Below are 13,936 nucleotides of genomic sequence, written 5' to 3'. Positions count from 1 at the left end.
GGAGAGACAGAGATGGAGGGAGAGACAGAGGGACACAGGGATGGAGGAGGGACACAGGGATGGAGGAAGAGATGGAGACAGAGACGGAGGAGAGATGGGGGAGAGACAGAGATGGAGGAAGAGAGGGATGCAGAGAGAGAAGAGATAGGAGAGAAGTGGCCCAGGCTGGCCCAGGCCAAGGGCTGGGGAACCAGGGAAAATCTGGAGATGGGGACCATGAGGGCCTGTGGGGTGAGGAGTCTGGAGCCTGGGGCGAGCTGGGGCACAGCCCGGACCGGACCCATCCTGGGTGTGAGCAGAGTGGGAGCCCCTCCCCACAGGACACAGAGGCAGGAATCCTGGTGTGGGGAGGATCCCTGGCCCACTGCAGGCCCTTCCCTGGGGTATAGCTGGGCCGTCCTCTGGGTGGCTCTCTCTGGAAGCTTCCGCAGGAGTCCTGACCTGGCCCGCCCTCCCTGCAGCAGCCAAGCCCCCGCCCTGGCCAAGCCTCCCAGGCTCTGAGGCCCAGCTCCCACGTGGGTAGGACACGGATCGTAGGATGCAGCTCCCAACTGCTTCCCAGGAATGTTATCCGGAAAGGGTACCTGAACAGACCAGGGTCTTGGAGACAGGCAGGGGCAGCCGCCAGGGTCCTTTGGGTTCCATCGAGACCCACAGCAAGGAAGCTGTGCTTCCTCACGAGCCCATGGGGGTCCCAGTGGAGTGCCAACAAGGCTGATGCCCCGTGACGCTGCCACGGTGTCTGGGGGTGACCCCCATGACCTGCATTCCTAGGCAGGGGCCGACCACAGGTGCAGGAGGCAGGGCAGAGGGCCCCCACAGTCCCATTGCACTCCCCTGCTCCCTCCTGCGTCGTGTCTAAGGGCAATGGCCTCAGCGGTCAGAACATCCCACCTGACCTGCCTTGACCTCACCTTGTCTCCCCCGCTCTGGCCCGAGGTCCCCTTGGTCACCCCTGTGCAGCAGGCCACATGTGCCCCAGGGCCTTTGCCCTGCCTGTTCCTCCTGCGCCCACCAGACCGCCATCCCCCCTGCATCCCACTCGTGACCTCAGCCCTCCCAGCACAGGTGCCTGCTGCCCCGTCCCCCCCGCCACCTCTGTTCCCCTTCTCTTTTCCTTTCCCTATTTCATAGCATCACTTCTTTCTAACGTGTGTGCGTTTTATTGGGTTACATGTTGAACTTGTCTCTTCCCACTGGAGGTGAGATCCACATGCAGAATCTGCTCCTGCTCGCTGACCAGGCCCAGGGCCCTACGAGGGTGCCTGATGCCTCCAACACTCTCAGCATCGACCCAGTGAGGGTTCCCCACCCCTGGGGCCCATGGTGCTGCCCCTAGATGGGCATGTCCTGGGAGGCAGTGAGATAGACGCCCGGGCCACCCCTCCCAGCTCTACATGCCAGGGCAGCTGCCCGGGGACCATGGGAGCCCCCACACCGCACACCAGGGCGGCTCCCTTCGGAAATGCCAGGTAGCTCAGGTGAATGATGAATGGACTCAACGAGACTTTGCTTTTACTACGACTGTGATTACAGATGGAAAGACTGAGGCTACCTCCCCACCCTGTCCTGGATCCTGGGGTCTGAGAAATGACAGCCCCACATGGGGTGGCACAGGGCCTGGAGGGCCTCCATCCAAGCCAGACAGGTGATGGGGGCACATTGTCAACAGTGGCAGTCGCTCACGACGGACATGTGTCCCAGGCCGGCGAGGACCCTGGAGTGGAGTCCTCGTCGGTGACAGTGATGGCACTTAGGCCCCGTCCTCGACCCCTGCCTTCACCCACCATTGCCATAGCAATACTTTTCACACAACAAATACATGTTCAGTAAGCAGTTTACGAGTTTTCAGGCACAGACTACAGAGATGGGCTCACAGCTGTCACACAGTCCTGCAGCTGTAGTGTGGACACCGAGTGGGAGGCCCTGGCCTGCATGGATCCACCAGTGTGGAGTGTTGGACACGCATGTGACACAACATGGACGCACTTTCTCTTCTTTGTGATGTTCTTGGCATCGTCTTGCTAACTGACTTTCTCGTGCAAATACGAACAGAATACAGGTACCACGCAGAAGATGCACCAATCAACTGTGTCGTCGGTAAGGCTTCCAGTCAGCGGTAGGTGACTGGTAGGATTTTAGGAAGTCAGGTTATACGTGGGATTTCTTTCTTTTTTAAAAAGATTTTATTTTATTTATTCACAAGAGACACAGAGAGAGAGGCAAAGACACAGGCAGAGAGAGAAGCAGGTTCCTTGCGGGGATCCCGATGTGGGACTCGATCCCAGGACCCCGGAATCAGGCCCTGAGCTCGAGATGCTTAACTGCTGAGCCACCCAGGCATCCCTACACGTGGGATTTCTACGGTGCAGGGACTGTGCCCCCAACCCTCACGTTCCAGCCTCACCTATATGAGTGCATGTGTGTGTGCAAGTGACACATGCACACTCACTGCTTGAAATTATACTGTCTGTGCATGATTTTAACTTGATTTTATATTTCGAGACTTCTCCTTTTGTTAGATTTAAGATTTTAAACTAAATTTATAATCTTATCTATTTTATTTTTTATTAGTTTTTACTAAACTTTTCTTTCAAATGCCAATTTTGATGTGAAACATGGAAAGTATTCAGTGCGTTGGGCATACCGTAATTTATTGTAGAAAATTTCCCTAATGTGGCTCATCTCTGCTGTTTTCCCTTGTTCCCATGATCAATGCGTCTGTATGCACATCTGTTACCATTTTATTGGTTAATGTACATCCACTAAGTGGACACACAGAACATTCTAGAACCCCCTCGTCCCCAGCACCCTCCCCCAGAGAAACCACACTGCAGTTCTGAAATGACACCGTGCCAACCACACAGTGTGTCCCTCCCGCTTGCGGAGCTGGCCCCGACCCTCCCGAGGCACCGTGCGGGATCCCAGGGGTGAAGCTACCCTCCTGCGAGACTGTGTGCGGTTATCACGATAGCCGCCGCCGGGAAGTCAGTTCCGGCCTCCTGGTGGCTCACGTGGTGGTCGCAAGGAGAGGACTCAGCCCTCCCTCCCTGCACCTGGCCTGGCGTCCTTGGCCTCCACGTGTGGCCACTGTCCCAGCGCCCGAGGAGCAGCCTTGGTTTTCACTTGCCTTTCCCTGCTGGCCGGACACGGAGCTCCATCCTGGGTGGACGGCCCTGGCTAGCCTCCCTCGGCCCACCCCTTCCATGGCCTCTCCACCAGGAGGCTAACCCTTCTTGTCAGTCTTCAGGGCGACTTGGAACGTTCTGGAACACAGGCCTCCTGCGCGCTTTGCCCCTCGCCGCCGCTGACCTTCCCAGGCTGTCGCTGGCATCTGCCACCACCAGCAGCTCTCTACTGCCCGCCCTGACACAGTCTGCCTGCCTCCAGGTCGCGCAGATGCCCTCGCATTTTCTTCTAGAAGCATTAGGGTTTTGCCTCAGACGATGAAGCCAACCACCCACTTGGAGCTGCTCGTGCACAGTGTGAGGCAGTGGACTCTCCAGATGACGCAGGACCGTTGGCCCCAAAGGTGGCCTGCCCCGAGGTCCGCGAACCTGCTGGTCATCGCGTTCCTTTCTGTGCGGGGCACTCAGCTTCTCGCTCATTCTGTGGTGGGTGCATGTCTCACTCCTGGGGCTTCGAGGAAAGTGTCCCGATTCTGTTCCTCGGGTGGTGTACTCCTCACAGGGGCAAGAACACCCCGCTAGCCCCTCTGCACTGAGGGGTCCTGCTCCTGTTCCGTCGCCGCTCCCCGACCTAGAGCAATCCCAACACCTGACTCCCTGTTTCCAGCACGCTCTGCTGGGCTTCAGAATGTTGTCACAGCTCTGCTCCCTTCAGCTGCGGACCCCGCCCCACCTTGAGGTTACTTTTCTTATTACGAATGGGTGTAAACCTTCTGAAATGCTTTCCTACATTTTTTAGGTGATTATGAACTGTTCTTCATTGTCTTACTGCGGTAATTACATAGCTTGATTTTTAAACATGAAACAATCTTGGGTCCTTGGAATGATCCAAACCGTCCGCTATGTGCCCGTTTGTATCATTAGATTTGGGTGGGCACAGAGTAATTTGGAGTTTTTACATCTGTTCCTTGACCATGTGAGTTAATCCACAGTCCAACTCTGCATCTAAGGCAGATGGCCATGTGGGAATGAGGGGGCCGGAGCCTGTGTCTCCAATGCAGACAGACCCTGAATTGCTCCGTGGAAATGCTGAGTGTCACGCCCACGGGCAGAGCCAAGAGGAGCCCTCACTGTACTAACAATAGAAGTTTTCATTTAAAAATCTTTGCTAATTTCATGCTTTTCACAACATGTACTTAACAGACCAGAGGGCTTATTGAAGCCTTTATGGAGTGGATTTGATCCTTAATCAATTTTGTGGTTTTGTCTCTCTGGTTTTATTTCAACAGATCACACATTCCACATTAAATATTGTTTTCACTTTAGTCTTAGAAGAGGATGCCTCGCCTTTTAGATCAATGGAGAGTGGGTGAGGTCCCTTCACGTGCAGGGCAAGGAGCCAAGGTGAGGGGCCCTGCTCTTGGTACGTCCCCTGGGGCATAGGACAGCACCCCAAAGCACCGGGGGCAAAAGGCATCGCATGGGGATTGGTTATTAGTGACACACACCCAGCTCTTAAAGTTCTCTGAACTGAGGACGGGCACAGCAGGTGTGCAGGTGACAGTCGACACAGCAGGTAAGTGGGTGAGGGTGGGCACCGTAGGTGATGGGGGGCCCAGCAGGTAAAGGTGAGCACAGTAGATGATGGTGGGCCCAGCAGGTGAGCAGTGAGGGTGAGCCCAGCAGGTGAGGGCGGGCCCTGGGTTGTCCCGTGATCTCCAGAGTCATTAACCTTTGTCTTAATGGGGGCGGTTTGTTTTCATGAAGGAGCCAAGTTACTGAGTAGTCAGAAGTCACGGGAAGGGATGTTTGGTGCCACTCCACCCCGCCCCCAAGCCTGCATTCATGGACTTCTGGGCCCTGACTTAAGTTCCAAGGGTTATCTTCACCCCGTGGGAGTCCACTCTGGTCTTCTACCTGTATTTCCTCTGCCCCTGTCTTCCCAGGGAGGAGGGGGAGCAGAGCACTCCCTGCAGGGGCAGGAGGCCACGGAGCGACACAGAACAGAGGGCTGGTGCCCAGCTGTCTCGTGCTCATTGGTAGAAGGCTCCATGCTCCAAACGCCAGGCTCACAGGGAGTAGGGACGCCCAGGCCCCCACCTCCGGTGTCGCTCACCAGGGAGCTGGCTGGCGCGGTCACTCGCACTGGCCCGGCGGGAGGCCAGAGTCACCTGGAGACCCATCCCAGCCTGTTTGTTGACTGCTGGGTTATCAAGACAGCCAGCTGTTACTGACCTGGGTCTTTGAGGAAATCACCTGGGGCCTGGGGATCGGCTGGGAGGGTGTGATTCTGGGCCTGTTGTGATAAGAGCTGTTCTGGAGCCCCTGGGGGCAGTGGGTGGAGCACAGACTGGCCTGTCTGGTGCACAGACCCCCGGGGGATGCCTGGGGAAGGCAAGGCCTATGGCTGGAAGCCCAGGGTCCAGCACGCAGAGCCCTCCCCATCGTGTGGCACAGTTGGAAACAGCGGACAGGCATTGGGTTAAAGGTCTGAGGTCGTTTTGTCAGGGAACAGTAGCAGGTGCAGTGGACACTTTGAGAGTTACAGTGGTTATGAAAGTAACACATTTTTGTCACATAGTTGGAAGAGATGATACATGCACACAGATGGTAGATCTATTCTGACTGCCCTGGGTGGGGGGGGCTGGCACTCTCTGCTTCAGATACGTGTGCATCCCCTCCATCCAGCTCACAGCACGCAACTCTGCAGTGGAGACACGTTCCAATGTACCTGTGTTTCTACTGTTGGGCAGTTATGTCATTCTGGATGTTACTGTAATGTTGCTGCAATAAACATCTTTGTTTAAATACCCATTACCCATCTTTGAACTTCTGGGACAGCGTTTTCTAGAAGGGGCTTATTAGATTGAAGCCTATGAGAACTACTTTCTGGAAAGATCTTGAAGCAAGAGCATCCATTTCCCTAGCCTTGTTTGAAGCACCAGGTATTGTTTTAATCTTTGCCAATTTAATAAGTAGGAATTGGTATCTTATGGTATCTGTTTGTCTGTCTGGTTCTTGCCTGTATTAACATTTTTCATCTATTTCTTTAGCTGTTTGAGGTTTTCATTACCAATTGCAATGCCCCTTTCTCCAGGATGGGGGTGTATGAACAGTTTTCTGGCTCCTCATGTGTTTGGGCCTCAATCCCCTCCTCCCTGTGGGGTCAGATTCTGGGATGGGCCTCTCCTGACCTCTCAGCCCCTGGAGCTGCCAACCCTCTGTGGCTGGTGACCCTGCTCTGGTTCATTTCACTGGGCCAGCCTCTGGGGGAGACACCATCCCTCTGCGAGAAAGCACCCAGAGGCTGGAAGGGTGGGATTCCCAGCTTGCAGATATAGAAGTCCCAAGGGCACCCTGGCTGGAGGTCACTTTGATCAAACCAAGCCCAGAGGGAGGAGAATCTGGCTCTGAGGACCGCAGGAGATATGGAGCTGGAGGCCCAGCCAGATGGTGAGGAGTCCGAAGGATCCCTGCAGGGCTGCATGCCATGGAGGACAGTGTGGAAGAAGCTGTGAGAACTGTTCAAGGGACCCAGGGAGAGGAGAGACCAGTTAGGGACCTAGGGCCCAGAGAGGGTGGGAGATCAGTTAGGGACCCAGGGCCCAGGGAGGAGGGAGATCAGATAGGGACTCAGGGCCCAGGGAGGGGGGAGATTGGTTAGACCATTGGTTAACCCCAAGCAGCACGTACACTCAGGACCGGGATAGAGTGGACCTGGAGGCAGCAGGCAGCAGAGATGGGACTAGGAGCAAGTAGACACCAGGGCTGCATGAGCCTCCTGCTCCCTTGTCTGCCCCGTGAGGCTGCTGGAACCTGCAGCTGGACTCACAGAGACTAGACAGAGCCTGTGACAGCAGTGTCTGCCTGGGATGCCTTCCGTGGGGAGGACCGGGGAAGCCACAGAGGGCTGAGCCCGAATCAAGGAGGAACTTTACAGCAGCTCTGGCCGTTCATGCTTTACATCAGCTCCTGGAACTTCAAATGAGGCTCAGAGAGGACATTCAGTCTCCAATGTGTGGGATGACATTAGAAGACATGGGTATGGAGGATGGTGGCCCCCAGCCCTGCACCCACTGCTTCCCTCACCCAGACCCTCAGCAGGAGGGCAGCAGGATTCACCCCTTCTGCACATTGGAGGAAACTGAGTCCCAGGGATGTGGAGTCACCCAGGCTGGAGGCTGAGTGGGAACCAACCCCTGGCTTCCTTCTTCCTGCTGCCACCAGGCCCTGCTGAAGGCTCCCCCCGCCCCGCCGCCAGCCTCAGCAAGGACTTCTACCCGCCTCTCCCACAAGCCTCACCACCTGTTACCTGAGGGGCTCCAAGGCCCACTGAGGGCTGGGGGAGGCAAGGGGTGCCATTTGGTGAAAGAGCCCAGGCCTCAGATCAGGAGCTCTAAGCCCCTCACTGCAGCCCAGAGAAAGGTAGTGGACTATGGCACAGGGGTCCAGGGGTCCTCGACATGTGTGTGGGGGTCCTCACATCTCTCCACCTGACCCCAGAGCCTGCGGAGGCAGCAGCAGTCCCCACCCACAGCCAGAGCCTACACCAGCAGCTCCTTCCACTCAGGGCATTCTCAGAAACTGGTCAAATTGTTTTCAAGGGGACACATGCGATTAACCATCAACCTGAGAAAATGACTTCTCAGTGGACTCTCGGCCAGTACTTTTCCAACACACCCTGGACCCTGGTCTCCACCCAGTGTCCCAGGGAAGAATCTCAAGGTGTGGAGGCAGTACCGGGGGGTGTGGGACAGTCCAGGAATCCCACCTTTGCTCCTGCGGTCCTTTGGAGGACCCCACACCGCACCCCACATGGTACCCTTGCTCCTCCGGGTTCAGACGACCCCTTCCTCAAGCCTCCTGCCCCCTTCCCAGAGCAGTCTCCGTGCCTTTGTGCCTTGCACCTTTCTCACTCCCAAAGGCCAGCCCCTTCCCTCACTCCATCTGCTCGGTGATGCCCTAAATCCCTCCTCAGGCCCTGAGGACTGAGCTTGGGGACCCAGCCTGGGGCTGCCCCCCAACCCCTCCCCACTGGGGACCCTTAGGAACACACAGGTGACACAGAACAGGTCCAGGGGGGCTGCCCAGACAGAGCACCCACATTTGTGCATCAGTGCTGGTGAGCTTACCTCGGAGGCTTCAGGGGGCACGAGAGTAGAATTTGGTTGTTGCAGGGCAGCTGCACCTGAGCAGGGTCGGTCACTAAAGTGACATTTGGCTCGAGGTTCCTCATGGACCTTTGATGGGCCAAGTGGACCAGTGGTGCAGCAGTGCCTTGACACTGACTGGCTTTTAGGGATACAGTCGGGAACGTGTGCACTGTGAGAATGAAATTCATGGTTTGCCATAGCGATCGTTTTGTATCTCTCCAGGGAATGTAGCTTGCTGTGAGCACGGGGCCACACGGCAGATCACACTGGGAGCTAGAAGGCAGTGTCCTTGGACTGTCCCCATGTGGACCCGGTGTCCTTGCAGACTCTGCCACTGTTCCCACGGCACTCACTCTCCCCTGCCTCACTTTGATGAAGGGGCCATAACCATAACTATACCCAGCATGAGGGGCTTGTGTCTACACTGACACGCCCATGGATAGACCTCATAACGCCTGCAGCTCCACAGCACAAGCCCTGGGCAGTCGTCCCCATCAGGTGCTGACCAAGCATCTCCTGAGCACCAACCCCATCCATGCAGGTGCCCTGTGTTCCTGGTAGGACAGCAAATACCAACTGCGAGCCCCATCTGAGCTTGTGCAAGTGGGCAGGGGTGGAGAGGGGCTGGTGAGGAGCCCCAGGGCCCTCACATTCAAGGATGACCAAGGGGGTCGGGTTTGGAGAGCGGGCCAGAGAAATGGGCAAGAGTCAGGCCAGCAGGGTGGGAGTGTGTCACCCCGAGAGTGACAGCTGCTCTGAGGTAGGAGGCTGGGTGATGAAACCCCTCAAAGTTGCTGGCTGTAAGGGGTATGCATGGAGAGGGCAGGGGGAGGCCTAGTCCAGTGAGGGAACACAGGGGACAGGCTCCACTTGGGGGGCTGATGGGACCTGAGATTGACCAAGGAGTAGACTGAGACCCTCCAGCCCCTGAAGACATGGCCGCCTCCAAGCACAGATGCAGCAGGTGTGCCCTGTGGGTCCCCCGCGGCTGCTAGAGAGCGCAGAGCAGGAGGCAGTAACCAGGGGTGGGTGATGGGGCTGCTGGAAGCCAGGGTGATCTTGAAAAGGAAAGATGGAGAAGCAGCTCTGAGCAGATGTCATCTCTGTACGTAAAATAGCGCCTTCCCCAAGAACTCATGGAAACAGAAGTGACTTCTTTCATGGATTGCTCTGACAGAGGGGAAGCCAGGCTACAGGCAAGAGTTGGGTCCTCTGCCCACCTGCCGCTCAGGTTGTCCCAGGCTGGGGGGGAGGGAGGGCTGCAGGGAGTGGGAGAGGGGCTTCAGGGGGGCACAGGGTTGGGGAGGGGCCATGGGGGGAGGGGGACCTGAGGATCTAGAGCCCTAGCCCTAAGTGTCCCAGCAGGTGGTCAGGAGCTGCCCACAGGCAGGCAGGTCAGGGCACATGGATGCCGTCGGTTGTTGAATGGTTGAAGTGGAGGAAGGGGAAGGAAATGGAGCAGGAGCTCGTGGAGCTCCTGGGGACCCTCGAGAAGCCAGAGGGTCAGAGACTCCTGGGGGGCACATGAGGTCAGCCTGGCGGGATTCAGGAAGTTTGGAGGCAGGAGACAGGAAGGGTGACCACCTCCCCTGCCTTTTTGCCAGGTTGCATCTAAGATTGGTGCTTAGGAGAAGGTTCTAGAGCATGAGCACAGGCGAGGGCATCCGGAGAAGGTCAGAGATGGAGGTGAGCCCGCCCAGGCTGGCAGGCCCTGAGGCAGATGGTCAGGGTCCAGCTGGGGACAGGCCAGGGACACTGCTGCACAGAGCAGGCCAGGCTGACGCGCAGCCCCGGACTCCCGTCAGGACATGGGGGCTGGGGGTCCGACCGGACACTGGGAGCGGGGGCTCGGCTTAGGGCGTGGTGGGCCTCGGGTGTGGTCCCGGATGGCGGCTAAGGTTCAGAGGGTAAGGTCGCTGGCTGCGAGGCTCGGAGGGCGGGCCAGGCGATGCCTGAGTCAGCTGTCCAGTCAGGCAGAGAGCCTGGCCAGAGTCTTCAGAGGAGCAACCCGACTCAGGCCTTGGGGTCAGAAGTCAGAGAAAGGAGGTCAAGTAGCATGGGCCATGGTTTGGGAAAGGCAGGGTCGGTGCTGGCAGGGAGACCTTCCACCCTCAAGTCAGGGGGTTGAGAGAGAAACAGCACTGGGGACACACCTTCTCACTTTCTCTTCCTCTGCGGGGCTCCCCGAGGCAAGCACCCCAGCTCTCTCCAGGTCAGGCCCCCCTCCGTGTCTGCAGGGACCAGCATGAGGCTCTGGGCTGGCCCAGCGTCAGGGCAAGGAGCAGAGCCGTCCTTATGCCTCCACCGTCTGGGGACAGGTGTGGCCGTGCTGCCACCCTGCCCCACTGCCCTGGCTGGCGTCGGCCCCCGGAGTTTGACCCTGCTGGTTGACCCCGGCCGCAGGGCAAGGCCTGACCCCACCGCGGACCCTCAGTCACTTCAGCCCAAACATCAAGCAACAGAACAGCTTTTTGGGATCTTAGGTGTTGCAGTCCGGGACCTACCAGTTCTGTGGTAGGAAAGAGCACTCGGAGGGCAGCAGGAAGCCTCTCCAAAGGCAAGAGCCGCAAGCTTATGTAAGTTGTTTTGAAAGAATCATGGTTAGCGCAGGCAAAAATCGTTACCGTTGGTCTCTGCGGCCTGGTCACCATGCTGGGCGCTGGCTGGGAGCGCCGGGAGCTGCAGGGCAGGGGACGGCTGGCAGTAGCACGGTCCAACGGTTCACCTGCCATCCAGGTGTGGGCTCCACCCCGGCCCCGGCTCCACCCGGGAGGTGTGTTCACACCAGCACAGCGCTCCACGCCCGTTCAGGAGAGCTGCACGCCTGGTGCACCCAGGTCCTGGGAGGGCGTGTTGAGATGCCAGAGCCTGCAAACAGAATCAGGGACATGCTGCAGTGGCCTGCCCATCAGTGAAGGGCACGAGTCTCCCACGTGGGTGGCAGGTGGCTCCCTCAGCATCCGAGCTGCCGGGGGAAGTGGGGCCCTGGGATGCTAGTGACCCACGGCCCAGCTTCTGTGCACCCCACGGAGGAAGCACTCCCACCTTACTACCTACAGATCCTGGCAACGTGGGGGGACATGATGAGTGGGGAGAGGGCCTTGTGGAGGGCCAGGGGGTCCTGAGGAAGGGGAGGGGGTCCTGAGGGAAGGGAAGAGGTCTGGAGGAGCGGAGCTGCCAGACATCCTAATGAGGCCTTGTCAGACCTTGCAGTCCAGCCCAGGTGTGACCCCCGCAGGCCCAGGTGGAGTGGCCCAAGGCCCAGGCTGCCTGAATTCCCGACCCTGAATTAGGAGGAATGACACCTCAGTACTGTTCTCGCTGAGTTTGGGTGGATAGTTTGGCAGACAGTGACACGTGGTGGGAAGGTCTGGAGGTGGTCCTGAGGAGCGATCGGCCGAACCAGGAGGCGCCCGGTGGGCAGCCGCTGTGGCCTCAGCGAGCAGGCTGGAGGGTCCTGGCCGCCTAGAGACCCGCGGGGCGGCCAAGGTCAGTAGGGAACATGCATGCCTGCGCCCCACGGGCGATAGTCTTAACCCAAGTCTGCAGAGAAAGTCAGGGGGCTGCCAGGAAGGGGGTCCCTGTTCCGCTGGGGGTGGACGCCCAACCTGACACCTTGGAGCCCGTGTCGGCTCATGTGGTTGACAGCGTCAGCCGTGGCAGCTCCACTTGGGGGACGTACTTGCGGAGGTGCCCAGAGAGCTACCTTGGGTGCCAGGCAGTGTCCCCGGTGACAGGAAGTCACGGAGCTCTGGAGACACGAGGGGCCTCCACGGCATGAGGGGGTGGGCTTCCCCGGGAGACCCTACGGGGGCAGAAACCCCCATCACAGCTCAGCCACACCCAGCACAAGAGGTGTGTGACCCGGGGGACCAGGTCCCGGTGCAGTGGGCCCTCTGCCTGGTGGAGTCTCCAGGGTGGCGGTAGGGATGGGGGTCGTATCCCTCTCCCATCAGGAAACCCATGTGGCGGCCCCGCATCTCCTTGTGCCACCTCCCCACAGAGGTGCGCTGGGGGCGTTGGGGGTCTCTCCCGCTCCCTGCGAGGCCGAGGTTTGGGGCCTGGACCTCCCTCCGGCCTGCTACCCTTCCCAGCTGCTTATGTGCTTATTTCAGATGTGCTGTCGCATCTGTGTAGCAGGAGGCAGCATGAGACCCCGCCGGGAGACTGGCTCAGGAGCCCCACTTCAGACCTGGGGGTACCCAAGGATGGTCTTCCACATCTGAATGTCCTCTTGAGACAAACTGGGCGGCCAGGGGGAAGGCTTGGCAACTGAGAGAGCCCCCCACCCAGGCTCCCTGTGCACCTGCCCCGAAGGTGGCAGGTAATGGAGAAGCCAGCACAGCAGCACCCCCTTCCCAGGATGGCGGAGCCCACTGCCAGAGGCCTCCTGTCCCTCTGAGCTGGGGACCTGAGCCGGTCAGCCCCCTACACACGTTCTCTTGGGCTCGGGGCTCCCCATGAAGCCCTCCTGGGCCCCCCTCCCCTGCCCTCTGCATTTTATATGCACTGACCTCCTCTGAGCTGGGAACTGTCTCATCTGTGAAGTGAGGACACTGAGTGAGTTAAAGACCTTGTCCCAAATCGTGATTAGTCGTGTCCGCCCTGCCAGTCTGCCCACTGCTGGAGGGCGGCCCATTGTGCCCCCATCCATGTTCCTCACAAGCACAGAGTCAGCACCTGGCCAGTGAGCCTGGCGGTAGAAGTGTCGATAGATGGACGAGCCGGTAGACGAATGAACACGGGCCTGCTAGCGCACCATGGATGCAAGCTCCTCACCGCATTGAAAGAGCCGTTGGACCTAGTTCTGGGTCCAGCCCCGCCCGCAGCGCTGTCCTCACAGCCACTGAGCCAGAGTCTGCATCAGGGACTGGGGCAGCAACGAGGGAAGGGCGCCTGGGGCAGGGGGTAGGGAAGCAGGCGGTCCCCGCCCCGCTTCAGCCCGGCAGGCCCCCTGAGCTCTCTGGACGGAGCCTCACAAGAAGGGGTGCCCTCCCAGCACACGGAGCTGAGATGGTGCTCAATAAGTGCACAGACCCCGGCAAACACCAGGAGCCCCTGCAGAAGGCCTGCTCCAGAGCCCAGGGAGGTGTTCTGGGGGCCCCCAGGATGACCAGGGCAGAGGGGGAGGGACGGCGGCATGTGGGGGAAGTTTTCCAGAAACCACAGTGTCCCTTTGAGCAGAACCTCCTCAAATGAAGAACCAATTTTCCATCTTCTCCAGAAGTTAGCTGTGGCCACAAGGAGTGTAAGGACAGTAGGTATGCAGCCCCCTAGGAGAGTTCCTAGAGGGACGGGAGGCCCTTTTTGTCCTCCGCCTCCTTTCTGCTGGCTGGAAGGCATGTGGGTTGACTGGAGCCTCAGCAGCCACCTTGGGACATAAGGACAAAGCCCCTGCGGTTGACGGAGGAGCAGTGAGTAAGCAAGACACGAGGAGCCCTGCACCGCCCTGGACCCCTCCCTCGGGCTTCTCCAATGTGAGAGAAATAAGCTCAGGCGAGTCTAAGGCCGTGGGTGGGGGCAGAGCAGGGCTAGCAGCCCCCGGAACCCGGCTATCATCCAGGAGCCTCCGCTGGCGGCAATGTCTGCATGAACCAGCAGAGGGCGCACACGCTCAGAGAAAACCAGGTTGCACAGCCACCCTCCCTGCAGGTG

The sequence above is a fragment of the Vulpes vulpes genome, chromosome 3, assembly GCF_048418805.1.
Source record: "Vulpes vulpes isolate BD-2025 chromosome 3, VulVul3, whole genome shotgun sequence".
Classification (NCBI taxonomy): Eukaryota; Metazoa; Chordata; class Mammalia; order Carnivora; family Canidae; genus Vulpes; species Vulpes vulpes.
This window is presented reverse-complemented; position numbering follows the sequence as displayed.